Raw genomic sequence first — 24,936 nt, forward strand, 5'->3', positions numbered from 1 at the left:
GCCCCTCTTCGTGGAGTGTTTTGAACCTCTTCCTCCTCTACTTCTACTTCTCCAATTTCTACATTGTAGGGACACTCGCGTTTCCAATGTCCCACCTCGTTACATTGGTGGCACCGGGTCGTCTTTTTCAATGCCTCAATATCTACCCTAGGTCTGAAGTTAGAGTTCTCCTCATTTCCCTTGTTCTGGTTATTCGGTCTCCTGCCCCCAGTCCCTGTTCCCTGTTGCTGTTGTCCACCTTTGCCAGCTGTCTGCATCTGGACCACCACAGCTTTTCTTTTAGTTTCTTGCCTTTTGAATCTATCTCATCGCTGCAGTACCTAGCATATCTCAGAATTTCATCTAAAGGTTTGTTTTGCCAACAAATCAAGTGTTGCTGAATCATTAAGCAAATATCCGGTCTTAAGCCCAAAACAAATTTAGACACAAACTGCCCTATGTCTTTAGGATCCATTACGTCCAACCCGCTATATTGTTTAAACGCCTTCAGCAACCTTTCATAATATTCATGGACTGTCTCCTTGGGTTCCTGTCTAGTTCGATCTATTTTGACCCAATCTATGTCCTGCATTGGCACCTTATCCTTCAGCCAAGTCATCACCCTCTCATATTTTGCCATTACTGTCTCGGACGGCCCATTAGTCTGTAAATCTCTCTCTGGTTCTGATGTGGGCCATTCAGCACTGACTTTACATGCTGACCACAAATCCCCTGGTACTACGATGTCAAACAGGGTGTTCAGGTCAATCCAGAGCACTTTGGAGATTTTTACGAACCTCTCTACCTGTTTATACCACTCCACTGGATTCTCCCTCAATTTAGGAAAGGAATTGGTAAAGGCAGCTAAGTCCCCCCTACTCCAGGGTACATGCACGTAGCTTCCGTTTGCAACCTCACGCAAAGGGTATGCCTCTATCTTCTGCAGTCCTCCCTCTGGGGACACCCCAAGCATGCTCCTCCTGACGGTCCCTTTCTTGGACCATCTTTCTTCCCATTTATCCAGTGCTCTCCACGTCCTTATTCCAGTGATCAGTTCCCTTATGTGTGTTTTTAATCCGATTGTCCTCCTCTCATCTAGGTCCTGATCTGAATAATGTAGCCTGTGGTTACCCTGTAATGCTTTGGTCCTTGACAAGTCTACCATGTATTTTCCGGCCAGTTCGACTAATTTCTCATGTGCTGCTCTCGCTTTCCTAGTAACGTCCTTTGCCACGAACAATATTTCATCTTGTTCATACATTTCCATTCTCTCCAACGGCAAGGTACCATCTATCATGTCATCCAGATCTGCTCTTAAACTGGCGACATCAAGTCTCTTTGCTTTTATTTCGGCTCGCAGTATGTCTTTCCTAGGGTGTTCATTGCTCTCTCTCCCATCCCAGCTCCGAGTCCTACGCCTAGGCTCAGGGGCGTTAGGGAGGGTCCTTCCTTGTTCCCATCTTTCTAAGTCCCATGCTCGGCCATCTTCCCTTGGAGGGTGGTGGAACACTGCCCTGTTTCCCCCACTTTCATTTTGTCCCTCCTGTCTGTTCTCCTTGGTCCCATGATAGGATTCTCTGCTGTTCTCTACTCTGTCGCTATTCCCTCTTTGTCTAGTGTCACTCAATATCTGGTAGGTTCCTTCTCGGCTCCCCATTTCCCCCGGATTCCGTTCATGTCCGTGATCACAGGGGTCATGGCGAGACCTTTCGCAACTCTCATTCTGTCCGCTATTGCCAGACGTATGGGGTGTACACTTAAAGCTGTCTCTGTACTCTCGCGTTCTCCTATCCCCTTCATTGTGAATGGGGCGGGACACCCCCCCACACTCCGGACTCCTATCCTCCAATACTGGTCTACCTCCGTTTCTGGTGCGACCCGTATCTTCTCTATTATCCTGACTCCCCCCGTCCCACTCCGGATTGCTTTTGCCAGCCCCGCAGTGAGTCCGAATTCTGCTACCTTGGCTTTCCCCTTCAGCTTCCGCTGCTATCAGGCTCTTGTGAGCTTCTACTGTCACATCCCATTCCTTCAGGTACTCTCTTAACTCCTGGAAGGATTTCGGTCCTGATCCCCTCAGATCCTTCGGCCACCTCGGGCCCCCTTGATCTCTTGTGGGATCATCTGCTGTGTGTACTGGGGTACTCCAATCTCTTGGGCCTGGCAGCTGTCTTGGGGAATTGATCATGTCGTCCCTCCTCACTATTTCTGCTCTCTACCTGTCCATTCGTACCTGTTCCTCTCCTCTGGCTCTCCCTGGATCATATATCGATACTATAGGACCTATTATAACAGGTACTTGCAAGGCGTCTGGCAGTGCATAGGATGTGGCACACTCCGTTTCGGGCGCCTTTTGTACCACAAACCTTCTGACTACCCTCTGCACTGGACCAGGTTGAGGCAGTACTTTACTTGCAGTGGGATCCCAATCCGTGCTAGGAAGCGGTCTATACTCCCCTATCTCAGCCCCTCCTTCCTTGCCAGGCTCGGCATTTTCTGTCTCTCTGTTGTACGGGGGTGGCCTATCTGTTAGCAACCTATTTATCACGCTGTCCTCTGTCTCGCTCTCATCATCTTCCTCGAATGGGCTCTTGTTTCCCGCCACCTCTATCACTGGGTACAGTTTGTTTACTACAAGGTTATGCACTCTCCATCTTTTAGCATCCGCATCCCATTTGGCATCCTGCACTGCTCTTACCGATCTTTTCACCCTTTCTTGGCGCCTGTTCTGGTTTCTTTCGTGCGACGCCCTAATCCATGCATTGAGGGCTTCAAACTGGGTCGGTCTAGGCAGAGGTCTCATTGCGGTCATAACTGTTTTTAGTCTATGCAATACCTTTAATCTAAACGTCCCGTATTTTGGAAACGTCAGTTCCTCATTCCCTTCTGTAATCTTACTCCAATTTGAAATCCATAATATAGTGTGCAACCCAACATTTGTTGCCATATAATCTGCCGGCGTACCCTCCGGCGGGGCTTCTTCCCCATCAAAAGATCTCCGCCTCTCTCTCTTAAACGCCTCTCTTATCCATTTAAAACATTTCATGATTAAACGCACAATTTCCCGCTTCGCTATTCTGTTTACTTCCTGGTGACAATCCACCAATCCTAGCGCGGCTTTGCTAGCTGGGCCTATCACAGCGCGGTCCCACCTGTACCGGCCAATCCCAGCGCGGCACCTGCTGACGTCACTCGTCTTACGGCGCAGTCTCACCCTTGCCGGCCAATCCCAGCGCGGCACTTCCTGACGTCACTCGTCTCCCTCTTGCAGCAGTTCCCCTCCCTTCTCAGCTCGTCTCCCGGTCACGCATGTGTCCCATTCATACACCGAAAAATGACTACTTCCGACCAAGCGATCACTTTTCTTGACTGTACGTCCACAGTCTATCTGTAATTGTCACCACAACTGGCGAAATGCCTTTCCAGGCAATCGTCTCTCTGATAGGTTACTTACACACAGTAACTTCCGATAAGCGTCCGTTACTCACACACTCACTCTTACGTTCCCCCTATCACGGTCCTGCGGGCGATCAATGGTACCTCATGACCCCCTTCACCCTTGGTTGACAATTACTTTGGATGTCCGATACACCCGAACCACTTAAGCTCTCATCTGAACTTAAGATTTGCACCGGTTGCGCGCGCTCACAACCTGTTCCACAGTCACTCTACAGGCATTCAGCTCCACCAAACATTACAACATGGAAGCAACACAAAAACACCGCAATCTAACACGCATGACCCTTTATACTCACTTTCGACCGTTACTGCTGCTTTTCTTTCTCGCGCCGTCAGCACCCTCTTCGGCGGGCGGTTCTTCCGATCATCGACCACTAGGGGCCTTGGGGTAATCTAACCTGGCCTAGATCACCTTCCTCAAGAAGGCAACCATCCTCTATAGCTACCAACTGAAAGGGCGAGATTGTAGATCTCTATCTTATCGCTCCAGATCTAAACCCCGTTCTGGTCGTCTGAACCTTAATTGCCTGTCATTGAGGAAAGAAAGTGCATCCAATACCAGGTTAACTTCAATCAATAATGGGCTCGACTCTGAAAAACCACAGACTACTTCTAAGTTTTAAAGGTTTATTACAGAGTCATTGATAACTGCAAGTACAGACATCTCAAAATGAGATTCAAGAGATACAGAGGCACTACTACAAACATGTGTTCTCTAAAAGCTCTTAGGCGGGCAAAGAACACAACTAGAACTAGCTCTAGAATCAACAGGGCTGCAAGCATAGACACGAACTGCGATCTATCCGCCATTTACAGGAGGAAGGAAAGAATCAGGTTAGGCTGTCCCTACCCTGTACTAGATGGTATCCTTACTTAACAAAGTCCCTACCTATCAAAGGTGTCAGCTGTGAATGTCTTCCTGAGAAGATCACCCACTCTTAGTCTCTAAGTGAAAACCTATGATCTCCAGTCATGACCCCTCTCTGCCTACCCATCCGCTCTCTGAAGGGTCCTCAGGCGTCTGCTCTAACTCCACCCAGGGGTGCTGACCCTAATACAAAACACAGTTTACGGTTGAAACGCCCCTCACGAGACGCCCCTCGTGTGATGTCGATTCTGGCTCTTTCCATGATGATCTTCCTCTGGGCCTTGTGTTCAGCGTTGACCTTGCTTCTCAGGCTCTTCTCCGGCCCGCTGATACCCCCTAAACATTCCTGAATCCTCCTCCATGTCTGTACCAGTCTACTCGAACAGAGCTCTATTCATTAAACTCTAATCGGAACCCCCCTCGCACCTGCAGACAGACATTCGCATCTTGAATCCCATTCTCATAGACTTTTAACAGAAGTTGCAACTTATTTCTCAATACGATTCGGCGTGTGTCAACACGTTCAAATGAGAAACCCTATTTCTCCTTTCAGGCCTACAACCCTTTTCTCAGAGTTTAACTAAAATAACATCTTAGCATCTCATGCTTGAATAATAAGAAAACAATTCTATGGAATATAAGTCTAACAAGTAAACGAAATCATTATAACATTAGTGCAATCCATGTTCATGTATGGGTATTCATTTCTAAAACCCTTCTGCCCTGGCCATGAGGCCTGCTCCCTTCGATGCCTTGCAGCATAACATTCTTCCTTAGCAGCTACATAACATGGATCATGATTAATCACATCTAATAAGAATACATTTTCCACACATTTCTGCATCAGTCCCACTTCTATATGTATTTTCTACGTTAACTATACACGTCTAAGTATATGTGAATATATCTTCAATTCTTAATGGCACTTCTATTATAATTGTGCGACTAACATGTGCTTATGGTGCACTCGTACATTTTTGTTCAGTTTGCGCTCTATCACTGGGAAAGGAAGAAGTAATATCAGTATGTAATTACTTAGGACCAGCAGAGCCCCTGTAGATTTTTTCAGCACGGGGGGGACTATGGCCCTCTTCAACATCCCTGGGACAACACCCGACTCCAAAGACTGATAGCTGTGGGGGAATCAAATAATCTGCCATCTCTTTCCATACCCAGTATGTTAGGGGGTGAAGTGGTGAGCCTGACGATGTGGACATAGCAATGGGCGAAAACTGTAATCAGATATTGGATCAACGATTTCCCACATGTATGAAAGATTGTCGGAAGGCTTAGGCTTATCGTATGTTTCGATGTTGCTTAACGCAGTAACTTCGATATTAGAAGGAATAGATATGACTTATCCTATACCTGCATCTGGATGTGTTTCACCCTAACCAGGCACTATCGGTTCAGGGGGAGCTCCAATGTCCTCCAGAATCTTGCTGATCTTCTCAAAGAAATCAGCAAGTTTGTCACAGAGGATATGTGAAGTGTTATTTTCTGTTTTTGACACTCGGGTTGGACAAATCACGTAAATGTCAAATATCTTATCTGCGCTTTTGGTCGCAGCAATGATAGTAGTGGCATAGTAGTCAGCCGTTGCTTTGCATACCTCTCTCTATATTAACTCAGAAAGTTCTTTAATAATTTGTTGTCCTCTTCTGAATAAGACCCACACCGCTTCCTTTATACCACGGGGCAGAGGATCAGCGACGTGTTTATAAATTAGTGAAGAGCATTCTGAGTCAAATGTTGCTAAGATAGCCTCCTCGAGAGCTAAACAATCGTCCTGTACTGATTTATTGGGTTTAAAAGTATTGGGAAGGTTGAAAACCTGTCCATGTGAGCTTGTACCAGGCCCTGCCATTCCTCGTTATGGCTGTGACCGACTTCAGGAATTACGGTTCCTTTAAACTGAGAAGGAAGGATATTCGTGCATGGTCAGTCCAGCACAAGGGTAAGTTATATTTTACTAAAATTAACCCGTCAGGTGAAAAAAATATCCAGATGGGACTACCCCAGTGGGTAGGGCCTTGCACTAACTGCTGCAGTCCCAGAATTTCAGTTCTTTAATTGGTACTGATAGATCCTCCCCGGCCCACAGATTAAAAACTCCTAATAGAAAGAAATTATAATGGGCAAGGACCATATTGGAGATAACCTCCATAAGTGGTTTAATTTATGGGCGCTGTGGGCATGGGGCCCTGTAACGTAGGACTCCAGAAAACACAGAGCACCTTTCCAACTTCAAAGTAAATCCCAATAATTCATGGCTCAATAGGTCGGTGCACAGACTGGCTCCCCTTAGGCACGCCATTGGCACACCCACTGCATGTGTTCACTTCCCGTTCGCCCCAGCGTTCGTCCTAGTTTTCCCTGCAAAAAGACTTGACCGGCAGCGAAAATGGTGACCGGCGTATCTCGCTGGCAAGGTGGGTAAAGTGCATGCAGTACAAGCGACATTGAACAATAGTAAAATTGTTTTAAAAATAGTTTTTAGCAGTTTAAAATGCCCCCAACAGCGGGTGCAAAGTAAGCTTTAACAGCAAAGTCAAGAGTGAACGCATAAAGTTCATGAGCTAATTCCCCTTTCACTGTAGTACATGATTTCTGGTGTTTGTGTGATGTAATGAGTCAACTTTATTACCGTGCTTTTTAAGTGTTGTTTCAGGGGGAGGCACCTGAAAGTACCTAAGCCACAGAGCAGTTCCTTTTATCCAGAAGATAGTTTGTCAGACGTTTCGGCACTCACTTGTATAGTAACCAGTCATCTACAATTTGCTTTTATCCTCTGACAATATAACAGTCACTGCAAAATACATATCTGGTAAATAAAATGGATATGTGAAGATTTGTTCACTGGTGAGAATAGCTCCAGGAAAAGGAGAAAGGGTAATGTAGCCCAAACTCTCCAAGTCAGCAAGATAATCTTCCACCACAGACCTCCATTTCTGTAATCTATAACAACTAAGTATATGGTTGTTATTTCATTGGACACGACGTTATGTGACCAATTTATGTTGAGATGCAGGAGTGAGAAAGCCTGAGAAGTTATGGTAGAAGGATGACCCGATTTAGAATGCTTATTGCAGCAAACAGGGCGGAGCATACCACAGCATGTATAGGAGGACATTAAGAAAGATAACGAGAAAACTGAATGTGCACATAATTGGAAGTACGAAATTCCAAAACTCAAGAGGAAAGGAGTTAACGCTCAAATGTCATTGGGGTGGAGCTAATCATTCTCCAAGACAGTTGCCTCTGAAGTTGTTATTTCCCATAGATGTAGTGTGGAGGGTCTAATACTTGTGTGCCTTGGCCTATGGGTGAGTGGCACACCTGCTAGGTGTTTCTTCAGTGGTGGGAGCAGAGTGGTCCCGATTTCAACACAAGCAATTGCTCCAAATAATGCATAATAAAAATGGGAGCACCGGCTACATGCCTAGGTGGCTTAGTCCTCATGTGATTAGGCTGGCACAGATGCCCAGAGGATGGGAAATTTGACATCTGGGGTGTCTCCTGGAGGCGAGGACAGGGGTGTCAAAGGAGACCAATGGAAAATGTGGCCAGCAGGAATAACACATAGAGGAGGGCCAGATAATCTGGTTGCTGGCCAGCTTGCACAGTGGCAGGCAGATTTGTATATGGCAAAGAGGACTTTTTCTGCCCAAATCCATGACCTAAAGAGACACTAGAGAGGGCACAGCAGTAGTGTCTGACGGATCTGAAATAAAATAGTTTCATGCTGAACCCTTGATTATGGAAACTCTTAGGGACGTGGAGGGGACCTCACAGACGATAGATTCTATAGTCCCTGTGTTGGGGTGATCATTTGATTTGCTGAAAACGCATTTACACAACAAAGAGAAAGTGGTTGGATCCTTGGAACTAAGGGTTCTGGTGGTGGAAGAATTGGCGTTGGATTCAGACGAAGGCACCAAGAAGAGTCAGAAATTTGAGGAGAATGCATACTGTATAATTGTCAACTTTGAATCAAACTTCAAGATGTTGGACAATGCTGAAGCTATGAGGGTCCTAATCCTGGGCACGCTACAACTGCGGCTGCTGATGACTTTAGTGAAGTGCATTCCAAATAGGGAATTACTCAAAGATGACACTGACACAATGATGATAATGATAAAAGTCTTGTACATACCTACTAGAATATCACAGGAAAAATTACTGAATCTGGGCATGATAATGTAAAAGCTAGCTGACCTGAAACAGTGAGAGAAAATAACCAAAGCCTTTGGGGGAGGGAGGGGGGACCAAATCTTACTGTGAAAGGCTCCAAGACTCAGATTTTTGTAGAACTGAGTCATGTGAGCCTGATGAAACTGGGCCTGCAGGTGATCAAAAAAGATCTGATTTCTATCTGTGTTTCAGACTCTTTGTGGTTGCCTGCTTACAGGTCGAGGTTGGGGGGGGGGCATTTGTGTTCTCGCAACATGAGGCAGCTAGAAAGTTTCTAACTGCTAAAAGAGGGAATGGGGAAGATGCCCTTGAGCATGCCCATTGAGCTTGACCCCGTCACACTGCGAGGGGCTGACAAATAACCTCTTATGTGTGCTGACCAAATACTTTACTCATATAAGGCCTGAGGGGAAAATACTATGCAAGTTTTGATTGAGAAATGTTTTTGCTGAAAAATTATTAGTTGTTGTTGCTTTCTACTTGAGGATGCATTTTGGATATTTCATTTGTTTATCCCACAACCACTCATCCCCCACCCCATTAGTATGGTATGATCTTTATACTGAGCAAATTTCAGCATTTGGGCCAAAGAGACATGAAAATGATACTGTGTTTATATTTTTCCTGAGTTACGATTGAGCATAACTAGAGATTCAATATAGCATTTTTGAAAAATGCGTTCGTTCCTGCTAATAAATAGATTAAGACTAGACTGGGTGGACTACACGGAACTCCGCAAAGTGACCAAAAACTCAAACGCTATGTGGAGTTCCGCAACCGTCGGAGTGTGTTAGGTTGCGCTGTTCGCACTGATTTTTAGCGCCAGGTGTTAGTCTTGCACTGGAAAATCAGCACGAACAGCAACATGCAAAGCGCAATAGGGCTCTCCTTCTTTATGCTGTTCAAGTAGACATTCTACTCGAGCTGCAACTTCTTCAATGCGAACGGAAGGTTTCTCAACATGAGCGGAAACAGCCATCCTCGACCGTCCATGTTGAGAAATCTTGCCGGGAGGTGGTCTGGAGTAAGATTTTCCTTGCTCGGGGCAAGCGAGGAAGAAACTCTACTCCTTCGGAATTCTGCACGGTACGTAGAGCGCAAAGTGGGAAAAGCTCCACCAACCTCACAAGCAGAGTGATATTTCATACCCAGGCCTAATTAAGAACACCACACATTGGATTTTCAAATGTGGAATGGTAGGAAATGCGACTAACAGTAAAGATTGTCTTGCTATGAAACAAACATGCAAACTCTGCCTGTAGGGGGTGCATTGTGTAAATGTTGTACAGCAAACAGCAAGGAATCAAGGGGAAAGACATACCTAGAGAACATAATGAGATTGTCTTACAAATTGAGAAAATGAACCATGGTAATGCCCTGGATAACATTCAGTAACTATTGAAGTGGAATATATTTTGTGACTCCTATTTCAGATTGACAATTATTCTCAGAGTCTAGTTGAAAAATCTTGTAGTCTCAATTTCAGATTTATTATAAAATGGATGTAAAACTTGTGAGCTAAGAAGATAAACCCATTAAAATAGTAGGGTATTTTTAAGTGTGAGTGGAGTATAAAGGTTTCCATATAGAGGGAAAAAGGGATACTATTCTATGCCGGCCTCACCAGAAATTGTTAGGAATAAAGTTAGATCCAAATGCTAATTTCCAAGTAAAAATTCATGAGAGAAGAGAAATAAGGATGGGGTTGCTTTTTGGTTTGAATTTCTAGACATGTTCAATGGAAAATGAGGTTGCTTGAATACCTGTAAAGATTAAATTTAAAGCAAATTGCAAACCTGTTATTTGTAAAGTAAGGAAACTTCCAGCACTGACTACAGATTCAGTATTGAAGGAGCTGTTTAAGTTACATAAACAAGAGTGAATGAACCGGTTTAGGCAACTGAATAGTTTCCTCTAGGTTGTGGTTGTGTTAAAACCAAGGGTGGGTCGCATTTGTTTCTGCTTTAAGTTCTGGGAATTAAACAAGTGTGTAGTAGTTGATCATTTCCCGCTTTTTGTCCAGCTGTTGTCAGTGTTATACTACTGGGATACTATCTTTTAGGCGGTTACACAGTTGGAGGCTAGTTGAAACCATGTTTTGTTCATCTCTGCTTCTAAAGTTCTCAGCTCTGACTTTTATTCTACTCTGCTGCTTTTGCATCAGGTGTGTCTCTTTGGGGAACCCCATCTGAGCCTGGTGTCAGTGAGGGGCATTCATTAACTATCCCTAACTCTTCCCCTGGTACTAGTGATCTTGTTTTCTTTGTTCAGACTGGAAACAGATAACTATGTTGATCCCTTCCTTGCCATCATTTGACACGGCCATAAGTATTGTATCCTGCGATTGGGCTACGTCAGGCTTCCTCAGGCTCATTTTGATGTCCCAGTGCTTACGCATTCACCCCACTTCCGTATCTCAAATCTCCACCTTGCCAGCCAACCACCCCCCGCATCATTGCTGCTTTCTGCATAACTACAATGAAGGCAAGATTAAAAATAAAAAAACTACCAGCATATTTGCCAGAGTGCGAGAAGAGGCTCATTAGGAAAACCCCCGGTGACAACTGGATCAATCTGCTGGTTGTCTTGTTTGAAAGTTGAACTCTCTCATATGGAAAACCTTAGCTTCTGCATTCCTGCATCTCAGGCACAATGCATTTGTCCGCAGATAGTAATTAATATTATTTTGGGGAGTAATGTAGTTTGTGTCTGTTGTTACAATGTATGATTTACAAGCTTTCCTGGAACTCCAAGAGCGGTGCTCAGCATTTGATCCCCATTTTCCTCTCCAGCTGTCTTTCAATATCTGCTTCTCCGTTTTTCCTTAGTTCATCTAATGGACATTCAGATACAGAATCGTCCGACCCAACAGTGATCTTCTTGCTTTCTTCGCTTTACCTAGCGTGCACCCCATGTGTGTTTTAATTCTGTGAATAGTGATCCATACAGTATGAATTGCCTCACGGGGATGTCATTATTTTTAACTATGACGCCAAATTGTTCAAGACTACTACTCTCTTAAAGATTCCCCTTCGATTCTACACCCTTTTCTACCCACACCATTGCCTATCTTGGGCCTTTTCTGTGAGAGCTCCAGGCAGTCTTATCAGTAGCATAAGGCATTGATGTGTGTGTTCTTTGGAAGCAACATACCTAAGGACCTGCGTCAATACCTAAGGACCTGCGCTATTCATGACCAGGTTTGAGAAGGACACCTGTCGGAATTTTATTTTGCATCTGCTCCCTTTGAACCACCTGACCATTAGGCTGCCTGTTGTACCTCACCTCCCTGATAGTATAGCTTGTAGTCAGGGGCACCCAGGCCATCCTCTGTCATTGCAAGCGTAGCGTACTTCTTGCTACCTAGGGTCTGCCAGAGCTTCACACAAAATCCAATAGTATGGTATTGAGGTCTTGGCAAAGCCCTTTCAGAATCAGAATTGGAAAGTTTCCTAAATAATATAGAAGCTGTGAGAGGACTGCCATTTTCCACTGGGGTTCTCTCCCCACCGCTAACAGTAAAAGGATCTCCAGAAAGTGACCCTTCCCCTTTAGCACTATTATCACAGGTCTAACATTTGCATCAGATATGTCTGAATCATAGTGGTAGATATGGACCTGCAAATAAAGAGGCGTGGAAGGTTTCCATTCCAAAGTTTGAAAAGAGTGATATCTCCTTGTAGTGGGATGTATTCCACTTTACTTTAAATCCAATATTGTATCAAACTCCTCCAATGCTTTAATAGTCTGGTTGGCTTTAGTTTTTACATCACTGAAAAACCGTAACATGTTGTCACTGTAGAGGGATCTCCTCCGACCATTATGCTCCAGTTTCTGGCTTCTGCCCCAGTACATTCACAAAGGACCCTATCTCCAAAGCGAATATCAGTGCCATATGCCCCCTTCAATTGCATAATACGAAACTACAGAGCCAGTACAGACTCCTGCTGTGGAGTTAGAGTACAGGCATGAAATTCATTTAAGGAAACCAGATCCTAATCCCTTTTTAGGTCGAGCAGACCTACCCTCAATGCGTGAGCATTGAAGGTGTCTGCTTCAGACCTATTGTGGCCCGTCGGCCTGTGTTATTGGGAATGAGGACACCAATCTGTGACGAGCGTTTTTCCTTGCAGTTTTCACCGCGGGAGCGCGCGTCTGACCTGCGCATGCGCAGAGTACCCGCGCATGCGCAGAGTAACTCACAGCCCTTGCTCACACAGACGCAGGCAGGCAGCCCCCACCCCTCTGCATGCACGCACGCACACACAGGCGAGCGCATGCACACGCAGGCACACAGACACTCGCTCACACACACACACACCCCCCTCTCCCACAGTCACACACACGCACGCACACATACATACAAAGCCCGCGCGCACATGCTTCCCCCCCCCCACAGCAACCCACTCACCGGCGTCCTTCGTGCGGCGGCTCTCCTCCGCTGCAGGGCCCGGCAGCAGGACTCTTCTTCCCTCCTTCGGCACCGGGGCGCAGGGTAGGCTCCTGCCTGCTCCGGTGCTCCAAACACGGCTCCGTCGAATCGCGGGTCTTCCGTGGGAGGCGGGGTAGGCTCCCGCCCTCCTACTTCCTGTTTCCTGTTGTCGCGCCGGCCTGCCTGACTTCCTGGTCGCAGGCCGGCAGAGTGACGGCGGTGATTTGCGGTATGTATTTATTTTTTTACATTGCTTTTGTGCCACTGTATGGTGCGCACAAGGACACTGGTTTTACTTGCTGGTAATCACATTTATGTTCTTTCTTACAAAGGTAACAATGCTAACGTGTAATTAACATGAGCACCAGATAACTTTACGAACGGTCGGATTCATTTTTTTTAGGCTCCGGTAAATTGATTTGCCAAGAATCACAAAATGTTGAGCTGACGCTGAGATTTGGACCTTGTTTATCAGTTTCAAAGTTGCTAAAGGCACAACCTCTTCCAGGTAACTGCAGTAACTGATATGGGGCAGGCAAAGGAGAACAGAAGAGACTAATTCATCTCCATCACTCCGACTCTCCAGTCGTCTCCCCTGCCCCAGTCCTTTTCAAAGCAAGTGCTAATGGTTTCCCATTAGTAGTTCCTTGAAGGCGGGCAGGGGGTTAGTTATTCCCCAAAAAACGCCCACCCGCTGTGCTCAGCCATGGGCCCTTCGGCATCTGGCCACTTGCCCGTCTTGCCAATCCGAGGCTGTTTGTTAGATTCCATGGCATTGATATTATTTGTACAACAATCGATGCCTTGATGTGTAGTTTGAACACAAACAACAATCAATTGTGGAAATCAAATACGGACCTGTCGTTTCATATCGTTTCGTATGAAGAGGCATTTGAACTGTTAGACAAAGCCCCTTGAAATACAGCGTGTAAAACTCTTTTTAAAGGTGTTAATTAATGGTTTTGCTGCCAAATAATCTGCTGGCGTTCGTATTTCTGTCATCTATGCATCCATTGTCGTTTATTTATTATCTTGCATGTAGGGCTACGTGAGAACTGTAATTTAAATAGAATCTGTATATGTTATCCTAAAATTAGCGGAGTGCCGAACGCCCTAATCCTTTGCCTTCATTGGTTTAGATCCTTCATTCATACAGCACAACAAATGACTCTCACGTATTTCCGACACAATCGAACACAATGTTACACCATAAACAAAACGCTCATTGTCTGATGAGAATAATGTGTAGTGTTTTAAGTTAACTGTGAATGTATTACTTTGTTGTTGATTGCTTTCTATTCGGTGTGGTTTTAGTCCTCCATCTCATTCCACAATAGAATATTTTAACCATTCTGTTTTTTTTTGTTCTGGCCGTTGCTTTTATTGCACTTATTCTCATCACAGTGATGTAAATATTTGTTCATGCCCTAAAGTAATGGTAGTTGTTAAAATGTGAAGGCTTGGTACAATTTGTACTGCTTTTATGTGGTTAAATTTAAGAAAGCCATGTAAATGAAAATGTAGAAAATAGTTTTGTTTTTTATAATCCATTTTAGTTCTTCCACAGGTGGTCTTGGTGGGCTGATAAATCATTGTTTTGAATAGCAATTGATGTACTGGATTGTGGGATTTTAAGTGTTGAGCAGCTAAGTTGATCCCATTCTTCATACTAATTACCATATTACTGTGAGTAAAGTGCAGCTCCTAAGGCTCACTTTGATAAAAGGGATAAAGATCCATTCATAGAGGTGCAAGATGTATTTCTCAACTTTTTGCAGAAGTCCAATGTTGATTTTTTTTTTTTTTAAATCTCATCCTTTGCAAGCGCATGACCTTAACTAAGCCAAGTATTGCAGAATACTGGTTTAGTTCTGGGTTGTCCAAATAGATCTTCATTTTTGACCAGACTAGATGATGGAAGGGTAAGCATATGTTGTCTACCAACAAGTAATACTCAATAGAAAGATGGCAAAGAATCCTCAATCGGCGCTATCTCGTCTTCAAGTGCAGATGATATATCACTGTCCATTATCTTAAAGTTTTTTTAAAGTTCTATATAAGCAGACCACCCATTTCCGAAATGTCCCCTCTGTTCCAGAACTTTCTGCATAAAGTTAAAATAATGAGAAATCCTCTGCCTCTCATGAGTTTGGCTCTATGGTCCCTATTTAGATGTGCCACAGAGCATTGTAAATCATTCTTAAGCCAATCCTAGTAGATCCTTTTATTATAACATTATTTTGGACAGTATGTGTGAGTGAGAAAATTAATGTTTTAGCTTACATATTTACTACTGAGATTGGCCTTCACAACATGCAATTTAGTGAAGGTTTGCCTCGATTGGGGATGATCACAAGGCGTTCTTGTATATGATGTTTGGATAGATGTCACATTGCCTTGCACTATACAAACTCCTTCCAAGTTAATATTTCAGAATTCCATTCAATTCTGGCATTTCCCAGTTAGCACTGGATGCAAGGCTCAGGGGAGATCTTACCCCCAGTGGGCAATGCTCTGCTAGAAAGCTAAGCAGGAATCTTTACTTCAGCTGGGAACCATGTACATTTTCTTATTCCGCCACCACAGCATCAATCTGTGCAACCATGCAACATCACCTGGTTCAAATAGGTTTTCTCAATGTTTCAAGCTTTATTACAAATGTAACAAAAATATGTTAATATTTCACTTCTGTTCTTGGATTTTCGTCACAATAAAATACACTGAACATAATCTTCACAAAAGTTATTTACAAAACTTTAAGCTATTGCCATTATAAATTACATTAACTTTTATTTAAGTATTAATTATTGAAATGAATTAAAAGCCATTATTATTAGTAATATCAATACACGTAAGTCACGTAAATACAACACATATTGCATTACAAATGCTATAGGTGTCACATTTGCGAAAGTTATAACTATTGGCATTGTAAATGACAAAGCTATTAATTTCGCTATTTTCAATAACAAAACCTAAATAAAAAAATTGTCATTTACAATACCAATAGCTCAAACTTTCCTAATGCGAGACCTATTGCATTGCAAATGCTTGTTTCAGTACTGCAAGCAAGAACCCTCGATTTAATGTGTTAATTGCCTTTTCTGCATCTGTGAACACAACCACCTATGGGGGTTAATCCTTTAATTCACCCACCACCTATAATAGTCACCTAATGTTAAAATATTGTGTACCCGTGGATACACCCACTCTGGTCCAAGTGTATTATCTGGGGCTTTAGTGGAAGAGGCACAATAGCCAAACGCTTACTATCTTTTTATAATCAGCGTTGAGCGTTGATAGTGGTCTGTACGATGCCATGTCTGCCACATCCCATCTGGGTGTGGGCAAAGACACAATGAGGGCTTTGTGAGTTGTGTGGTCAGGGAGTGCTCTTGAAGGGCTGCATTGAACATTTCAGCCAACAGTGGTGCTACTCGTTCTATGTATGTGGATCAGAATTCGAAGGCAGCAAAGATGTGTCTCTACACTCCTACCAGGTCACCAGATCAGATCAGATAAATACTTAGCTGAATCTAGAAATGCTGTCTTCACACAGGATCTCGTCTCACAAGGTAACATGCAACTAAAAGACTTCACGGTTCCAACCTGGATGAAAAACCAAGAGAGGAAAATAGAAAGGGCTGTCGCGGGAAGGAAAAGAACATTTAGAAGGAGGAGGCAGTGCTGAGGAAAATGATGAACACGCACCAAGTGACGCATTAAAGAGGAACATGCTAAAGAGAGAGTAGGATGCTGGGGAGCTGCAAGAAGGTGAATGTGCTGATGCAGGGAAACAGGTAGCAGGAACCAGATATGGGTCCTAAGAAGACTCTGAAGTCCGAGGGAAGACTAGGGGCACGGCAATGGGGACACAATCAATGCCTTTGATGGTTCCCTGGATTATGTGGAGATACCAGCTGCCAATTCGCAGTCCGACAACAGATCGAGCAAAATGAGTGGCCAGAGGGATTTGGATGGGAGTGAGAGAGAGGGTAAACAATATCTAAATACACTGTTTTGAAGTTCTGTAAAGCGAAGATTAAGGCTTAGGAGGAAACCAAACCAGTAACTCAACACAATTACTTAACGTTTGTGTGTGTGCTTGTGTGTGTGTGTGTGTGTGTGTGTGTGTGTGCGTGTATGAGTGTTATCCTGAGGAGCAAGCTAATTTCTGACATAGTTGAAGACATCAAGCCCGGCCAAACAACAGCCACTGAAAGTCCTAAGAGAAAGACAGGAGGACTGGGCACAACATTGACAATGGAATACATATGAATATTATTGTGACTACTGGGAGAAACTAAAATAAATCTAGATATAAATAAAGAATAATTTGTTGTTACAAAGCCTGAAGGTGCTTTTAGTCACTCACAGGAGGTGTACCCTACTAATTCTGTGCGTGGGCGACCGTCTTTCTGGATTTGGTGGGGATCAATTTGAAGATCTTTCGGAGCAGGCATAGTGTGTGAAAGCAGGATGATGAGACGGCGTTGATCTTGTGACTCATGGTGAGCAAGGAGTCCAGGATGATGCCAAAGTTCTGTGCGTGTTCTTTTGGGGCGGTTCCAAGTGCTGCAGGCCACCAGGAGTCGTCCCAGGCAGAGGGGGTTGATCCCATGATGAGGACTTTGGTCTTCTCTGAGTTGAGCTTCAAGCAGCTGTTCTCCATTCAGGCGGTGACAGGCTTCATCCTGTTGTGAAAATTGTTCTTGGCTACTGTTGGTTCGTTGGTGACGGAGAGAATCAGCTGGGTGTTGGCGGAATAGGAGACCATGTTGAGCCCGCGGTTCTTCCAATGGCTATGAGAGGGGCCTTGTAGATGTTGAATGGTCCAAGAAACAGGGTCCGTGGTGCTTGGCGCAGTCCGGGCACAGACGGGCTTGCCTTTGGTATGCCAGCGGTGTGATGACTGCGCATGGCTGAACATCAGCTGCCATAAGTAGTGTGAGACAGCCGGGAGGAGGGAAAGCGGGCAGTGGGAATCGGTGCTGGAGGGGGGCGGGCCATGGGCAGGGGTATGGGGGGGAAAGCACCAAAGAAGCAAGAGAGCAGAAGCAGAGAAAAGCAGAAAACTTGAAAAAAAGTTAAAAAGAGAAGGAAAATTGGAAAACAAAATCAGAAGGCAGAGAGACAGAGAGTAGGGCAGTGGCAGGGCAGAGAAGCTCCCTATTTGACCACCAGGGATGAGGAGGAAGGCGGTGCATGCGGTTCGAGGAGGGCCTCGAACTCTGACCAGCACGGGTCAGGGACAGCAGCGACTTCTACTGTTATCTATTGGAGGAAAACAAGAATGACATTTCACAGATAAGTACATTACTTTCAAACCCAGTCTTTGGCTTTTAAGGTCAGTAGTGGGTCAGGTTCAGGTAGGTGCCAACACTGCACCACCAGCAGCACTGTGGCGGCCGGGTGCAGAGTTCAAACTCTGTATCGTATGCCCAGTGTTAACCAATGGAGGCATGGGGTTCTCAAAAGGACGCTGCTTGCAGGTAGTTAAAACAAGTTCAGAGTTTGAGCTCTTGAGGTTTAGGCAAGCACAAGGGGGCTACAAGGCAGCACCAAACCTACACCACCTGCGGCACAGGGGCAGCCGGGTGCAGGGTGCCAACACAGCGTCGGTCGTCCAATGGGGGAACTCGGTTTTGCAAACAGGCTTGAACCTGGAGGCTGTACGAAGAACACCAGCGACAGAAGAAGTAAGTTAAGATGCTTAGGGACTTAGCAACACCGTCGGTTGTGCTCCCCAAGGCCCAGGGGCTTCTGGGGCAGGGGTGTCCTTTGGCGTTGGGATTTTCTTAGCGAAGCTGGTTGCGGTTGGGGGGAGACTTCATGTTCAGGCTGCAGGCATCGTCTTGGCATCCAGTGGGAGTTAGCCAACAATGACCTCTGTCTCAAGACTGCTGGGGAAACTTTTCAGGACTGGTGCACCACCTGGACTTGGACTGGAGGCATCTGGTACGGAGGTGGTCAGGACTCGCGGTTCTGGAGGGCTCCAACATCCTTTGTCTTGGTTTCTTGGGGACAAGTCCGCTGTTCCCGGGAGTTCTGGTCTTTTTCAAAGGCAGGCAGTACTCCCAGGGGTTTTGGAGGTCACCGGTTGCATGACAGGTGGGTGTTTCTTGCAGGATCTTTGAGGGCTGCAGACAGGCCTGTAAGGCTGGGACCAAGTCAGTTGGTGTCTGTAGTCTTCGTGGCTCAGACGGCTCGGTGATGTCCTCTCCCTCTTTCTGGGGTCGGGAGGATCTGAGGACTAAGGTTCAGGGGTGTCCCTAAATACTCAATTTAGGGGCATTACAGGGATTAAAAGCTTGTAGCCAATGGGCTACTTACCTTTAGGGTGACTACACCCTTTGAATGTCCACTCCCTTTGCATGTATATGGTATGGTGTGGCTCACTGGTTAGAGGCGGCAGACCCGGAAGCAGGACCAAGGTTCAATTCCCAACGCGGCAGGGTTGTGGACCAGGGTCAGCGGACTTGATAATTCTCGCCTCGGTGCCTACTCTAACCAGGGGTACCACTCGGCAACTCTGGGCATTAGCTTGCCTAATCTCCACAACGGCCCCATCAATGCCGGGGATGCCTGGCTCCACCTTGGGGACTCCCAGTAGGGACCATCCCACAGGGAAAGCCAGGACGGGTTGCCCAGCGGTATACCGCGCCAGGATACTCCGGTAGTAATTGTGCGCTTTACAAAACAGCATATAACATAACATGTCCACCCTTAACCATATTGGCTAGAATCCTCCAAAACAATATGGAGGATTCTCAAAGGAGGGAGTCAGTTCACCTTAGGGGTGGTCCTGGCTGAGAGGGGACACACCTCTCCTGCTTACTAATTTTCCCACCGACCTTGCTGCCAAAAGTGGGGCTTGATCATGTGGGCAGGATTCTCAACTAGCTGGAGGGGCCCTAGTCAGCATAACAAAGTATGGGAAGACCTCTTGAGTGGATTTATTATGTTGAATTGAACACTGGCATCAGTGTGGGTTTATTAATCTGAGATGTTTGGTACCAAGCATCTTGGGATTTGGTGAAGCCATCATGGACTTGTAGTGACAAGCCCCCAACCCATGTACTCAGTATGGCTTCACTTTACACTTATAATGTCTAAGAATGGACTTAGACACTATAGGGGCATACCTGGGGCATGCCAGGTAGACTCTTTGCTTTCATCTGCCCTAAAACGTGCAAGCTGCAGTGGCAGTGTGCATGTATTTAGTGAGGGGTCTCTCAAGGTGTTATAAGACATGCTGCAGCTCTTAGAGACCCTCCCTAGTCTTAAGGCCCTTGGTACCACTGGTACCTTTTACAAGGGACCTATATGTGAGCCAGAGGTGTGCCAATTGTGGTAACAATTGTACAGTTTAGGGAAAGAGCACTGGTACTGGGAACGTGGTTAGCAGGGACCCAGTACTCTACAGTCAGTTACATCCCAAGCCAGGCAAAATGTGGAGGGTGGCTGGGTGGGGGTACTGCAACAGAAACCCACTTTCCTACAGACCAGGTTCAGTAGCAGATCATCCTTGCTAGGTCACACTGAGAGGCTCAAATGCATAGTTCTCCTGAAGGATATTGTGTGGATGGGGTGGAAAGCAGAAAGCCCAGTAAAAGCTGTGTCACGCCATAGGCTGAAACGCCACACCCCCTAATAGGGTCAGTTGATGCTACTATATTGGACTCATTAGGTTATTACAAGTACTGCTGGATTTGTATCTAGTAGTTTTGATCTTGGAAAATACTGATACTGCAGGGTTGAGTATTTCCCCGTGTGAAATTATGATCCTTTTATAAGTTTTGTATGTGCGTATGGTGGAATGACTATCTGGTAAAATTTGTTGAGGGTAAAATACAAGGTCTGTGCAAACTTTGTATACAAGTTATATTTCCGAATAGGGCACAAACTCCTGTTTGCACCTAGTGGCAGTGACCAGCCCAGTTGTAATTAGGGCTGTAGCAGAAAATCCAGAAGTGACCCAGAAATATACAAGGAGTACTCCTGGCTTACTCCAGGAGTTCATTCATTTGTAGCAAAATCTTTTGAACCAGGCTGAGAAAGTATTACAGTACAGGGATTGATACTATGAGGGGTTAATACTATTGGGGAGTCTCCATTTATTGCCAATTTTCTTATTATGTAGGATATAATTTCGTGCAACAGGGCATATGAAAGGAAGAAGCTGTAAAGATTATTTGCATAAAAGAACTAAAACAGTAAATTAGGAGGTGGGCTGAATGAAGGGGGATGGATATACTAGAGAGAACAACTTTGTGTGCTTCCTTCCATGTTTGCTGTTGAAAATGGTTGGGTTTCCGCCTGCTAGGGAATTATTAAAAGGATATCTACCATATGTAGGCCGATTTACACCTAGGTAGTTACATGCTGTGACTGCATACATTTATGCAGGTGTAAGACTTGCGTACGGGATGGGAAGTGCGCATTGCAAGGCATGTTTAGTGTTGGAGATTGTGAATGCCCACAAACCTGTGAGTTTGAAAAACTCTTGTCTTACCCTTACACAACCTGAAAATAGTTGCAGATTTGCACCTGCTGAGGTCTAGAACATATCCCTTTCCAGAGTTGGTAGAGGAACAGAACACCCCCAAACTTGCTGTGATTGTAAGGAGGGAAAAAACGGTATTAGACCTAGTCTATGGCTTTCTCCAGTGCAGACTTTTAATGTGTGTACAATTCCAGGTTGCGGGATTACTAGCCTCAGGAAAAGTCACCTTACTCTCCAAGGAGTGCTTATGAATACTGCCACTGGTGCAGATTTTCAGAGATACTAGTGAGTATGTCTGTGAATTCCAGAAAAGTAAAAAATAGTTCAAACACAAGAATCTAACTATACACTTTTTGTGAATGAGGCTTGCGGTGTTTATTTTAGAGAATTGAAGATAACAGCCGTGGCCCGTGCACGTAAGAGTGGTGAGTCGGTGGGGCCGGGTGAGGGGGGATTTGGACGGACGATGATGAGGGAAAATTAAATAAATAATTACTTTTCCCTCTTCATCGTCTGTTCAAACCCCTCCCCCCCAAACCTGGCCCCACTGCCCCACCACTCTTACCTGCATGGGCCGCGGCTGGAAGATAATCCTGTGACAGTTTAATGTTTATTTTGAGACCAACAAATACAAATTTGAAGAACAATCAATATTTTTGTAGAAATGTTTTTATTTTGACAACATTTTTGTCCCTGTATGATCCACTCTTTGCCACAGGGTAATTGGAATGTTGGACCACTGGATGAATCTGCAATCACTCATACAGCTGGCTAGACATGTGCTAATCAGTCAATCAATCAGTAGATTTGTAGAGTGCTACATGTCACCCATGAGGGTATCCAGTCATTTGCAGGGTCCAGGTGATTAGCTGAATAGCCAGGTCTTCAGTGACTTTCGGAATTCTGGAAGAGATGGGGAGGTCCGCAGGTGAAAGGGTATCTCATTCCATGTCTCCGCTGCTAGGTAGGAGAAGATGCGACATCCGCATCTGCTACGTTGGATGCGGGAGGTGAGGTTAGAGAAAAGGATGGGGAGCGGAGGTGTCTGGTGGGCTGATGGAAGTTCAAGCTCTGGTTTAAGTAGGCAGGTCCACAGTTCTGTAGGGCCTTGTATGCATGGGCCGATAGCTTGAATTGGCATCTTTTCCCTGCTGGGAGCCAGTGGAGTTCCCTGCAGTAGGGGGTGATGTGGGGTTGTCTAGGGCATGGGTACTCACAAAATTTCTCTCGGGGGCCAAATTTACAGTGTGGTTTGTGTCCGAGAGCCGCACCGGTGGGGGTGGGGGTGGGGTCAGTGGGGGAGGGGGCGGGGCTAGAGCAACAAAAGAAACTGGCCATGAGTTTGAACACAGGTCCCTGCAGCGGACGCCTTCGTCCACTGAGCCACCAGACCCGGCATACACACATCTCTCTATCTCTCTCTCTCTCTCTCTCTCTTTCTCTCTCTCCTTCTCTCTCCCTCTATCTCCCTCTCTCTCCCTCTACCTCCCTCTCTCTCCCTCTCTATCGCTCTCTCAACCTCTCTCTCCCTCTCCCCCCTCTCTCCCTCCATCTCTCCCTATGTCTCCCTCTGTCTCACTAAGACTCTCACTCCTTCTCACTCCCTCTCTTTCTCCCTGACTCCGTCTCTCACTCATTCTGACTGTCTCACTCCCTCTCTCTCTCTGTCTCCCTCTCTCTCTCTCTCCCTCTCTCTCTCTGTCTCCCTCCTCACTCTGTCTCCCTCCTCACTCTGTCTCCCTCCTCACTCTGTTTCTCTCCTCACTCTGTGGCCCTCCTCCCTCTGTCGCTCTCCCTCCTCCCTCTGTCTGTCACCCTCCTCCCTCCCTCTGTCTGTCACCCTCCTCCCTCCCTCTGTCTGTCACCCTCCTCCCTATGTCTGTCACCCTCCTCCCTCCCTCTGTCTGTCACCCTCCTCCGTCCCTCTGACTGTCACCCTCCTCCCTCTCTGTCTGTTACCCTCTTCCCTCCCTCCTCCCTCTGTCTGTCACCCTCCTCCCTCCCTCTGTCTGTCTCCGTCTGTCTCCCTCCCTCTGTCTGTCTCCGTCTGTCTCCCACCCTCTCCCTTTGTCTGTCTCCCTCCCTCTCCCTTTCTCTGTCTCCCTTTCTCTGTCTCCCTCTCTCTGTCTCCCTTTCCCTCCCTCGCTCTCCCTCTGTCTGCCTCCCTTTCCCTCCCTCCTTTTCTTCCCTCCCTCGCTCTCCCTCTGTCTGCCTCCCTTTCCCTCCCTCCTTTCCCTCTGTCTGCCTCCCTTTCCCTCCCTCCCTCGCTCTCCCTCATTCTCCCTCCCCCTCCCTCGCTCTCCCTCCCTCTGTCTGCCTCCCTTTCCCTCCCCTCGCTCTCCCTCCCTCTCCCTCCCCCTCCCCCTCCCTCGCTCTCTCTCTGTCTGCCTCCCTTTCCCTCTGTCCCTCGCTCTCTGTCTCTTTGCCTCCCTCACTCTCCCTCCCTTTCCCTTCCTCCCTCGCTCTCCCTCTGTCTATCTGCATCCCTTTCCCTTCCCTCCCTCCCTCCCTCTCCCTCTTTCTGTTTGCGTCCCTTTCCCTCCCTCCCTCCCTCGCTCTCCCTCCCTTTCCCTCCCTCCCTCGCTCTCCCTCCCTTTCCCTCCCTACCTCGCTCTCCCTCCCTTTCACTCACTATCTCGCTCTCCCTCTATCTCCCTCCCTTTCCCTCCCTCTACCTCCCTCTCTCACCCTCTTCATCTCACCCTGCCTGTGTTTGCCTGGACTGAGACAGCTTTTGGGCACACCACACCCAAGCACTTCACAGGTCTTTAAAAGACCATTTGTATGTTAATGAGGCTTTTGTATTTCACCTGTTAGCGCCCCTGCAGCTCCACTCTGACTATCACTGGAATGCCCGGGCCCCCACAGAGCAGCAGAGTCTGGGCGCGCAGTGTTTGCAGACACTCTTTAATTTGTTTGGTTTTAAACACCGGTAAATTGTCTGCAAGGTCCGCGGGCCGCCAGGAAAGGCTTGCCGGGCCGCTGGCGGCCCGCGGGCCGTACTATGAGTACCTGTGGTCTAGGGAGATCAAGGGCGGGTCTGGCTGTTGGGGTTCTGTATGGCCTGTAGATGGAGGAGGAGGTGAGCTCCGGTTCCTGCGTAGAGAGCTTTGCTGTAGTCCAGTCGGCTGGAGATAAGGGCCTGGGTGACTGAGCGTTTTAATTTTTGTTGGCCAAATGTACTTTGATAAGAAATCTCTACCCCAATTACGATTGTATCTAAAATCTAACACCTTGAGCTAGGCCACATCACTACTGAAATATCACAGTGCTCTACACATTTGCCACATCTAGGCTGGAGGCGATAGAAGGCAAGGAGCCCAATTAACTTAGAAGGATTGAGCCTCCTAAATACTTAGACCAAAGTGAAACGAAAATGTTGTATCACAGAGGGTCCCTGGAAGCGATGTTTGGTGAGGATTCATATTAGGAATTAGGTCTGGCTTATGATGGATAGGGCCTACTTCTAAAAAATGTTGACATGCAGGGAATCGCGAA

At 46.2% G+C, this 24,936-nt stretch overlaps 1 protein-coding gene across 1 annotated transcript in view; it reads left to right on the forward strand.

Moving 5' to 3' along the window:
* The window catches only part of ACYP2 (acylphosphatase 2), an 834,305-nt gene that overhangs the window by 101,543 nt on the left and 707,826 nt on the right, over window positions 1-24,936 (forward strand). The gene's annotated exons all lie outside the window — the stretch shown is intronic.

Source organism: Lissotriton vulgaris, chromosome 6 (genome assembly GCF_964263255.1).
Source record: "Lissotriton vulgaris chromosome 6, aLisVul1.2, whole genome shotgun sequence".
NCBI classification, from domain to species: domain Eukaryota; kingdom Metazoa; phylum Chordata; class Amphibia; order Caudata; family Salamandridae; genus Lissotriton; species Lissotriton vulgaris.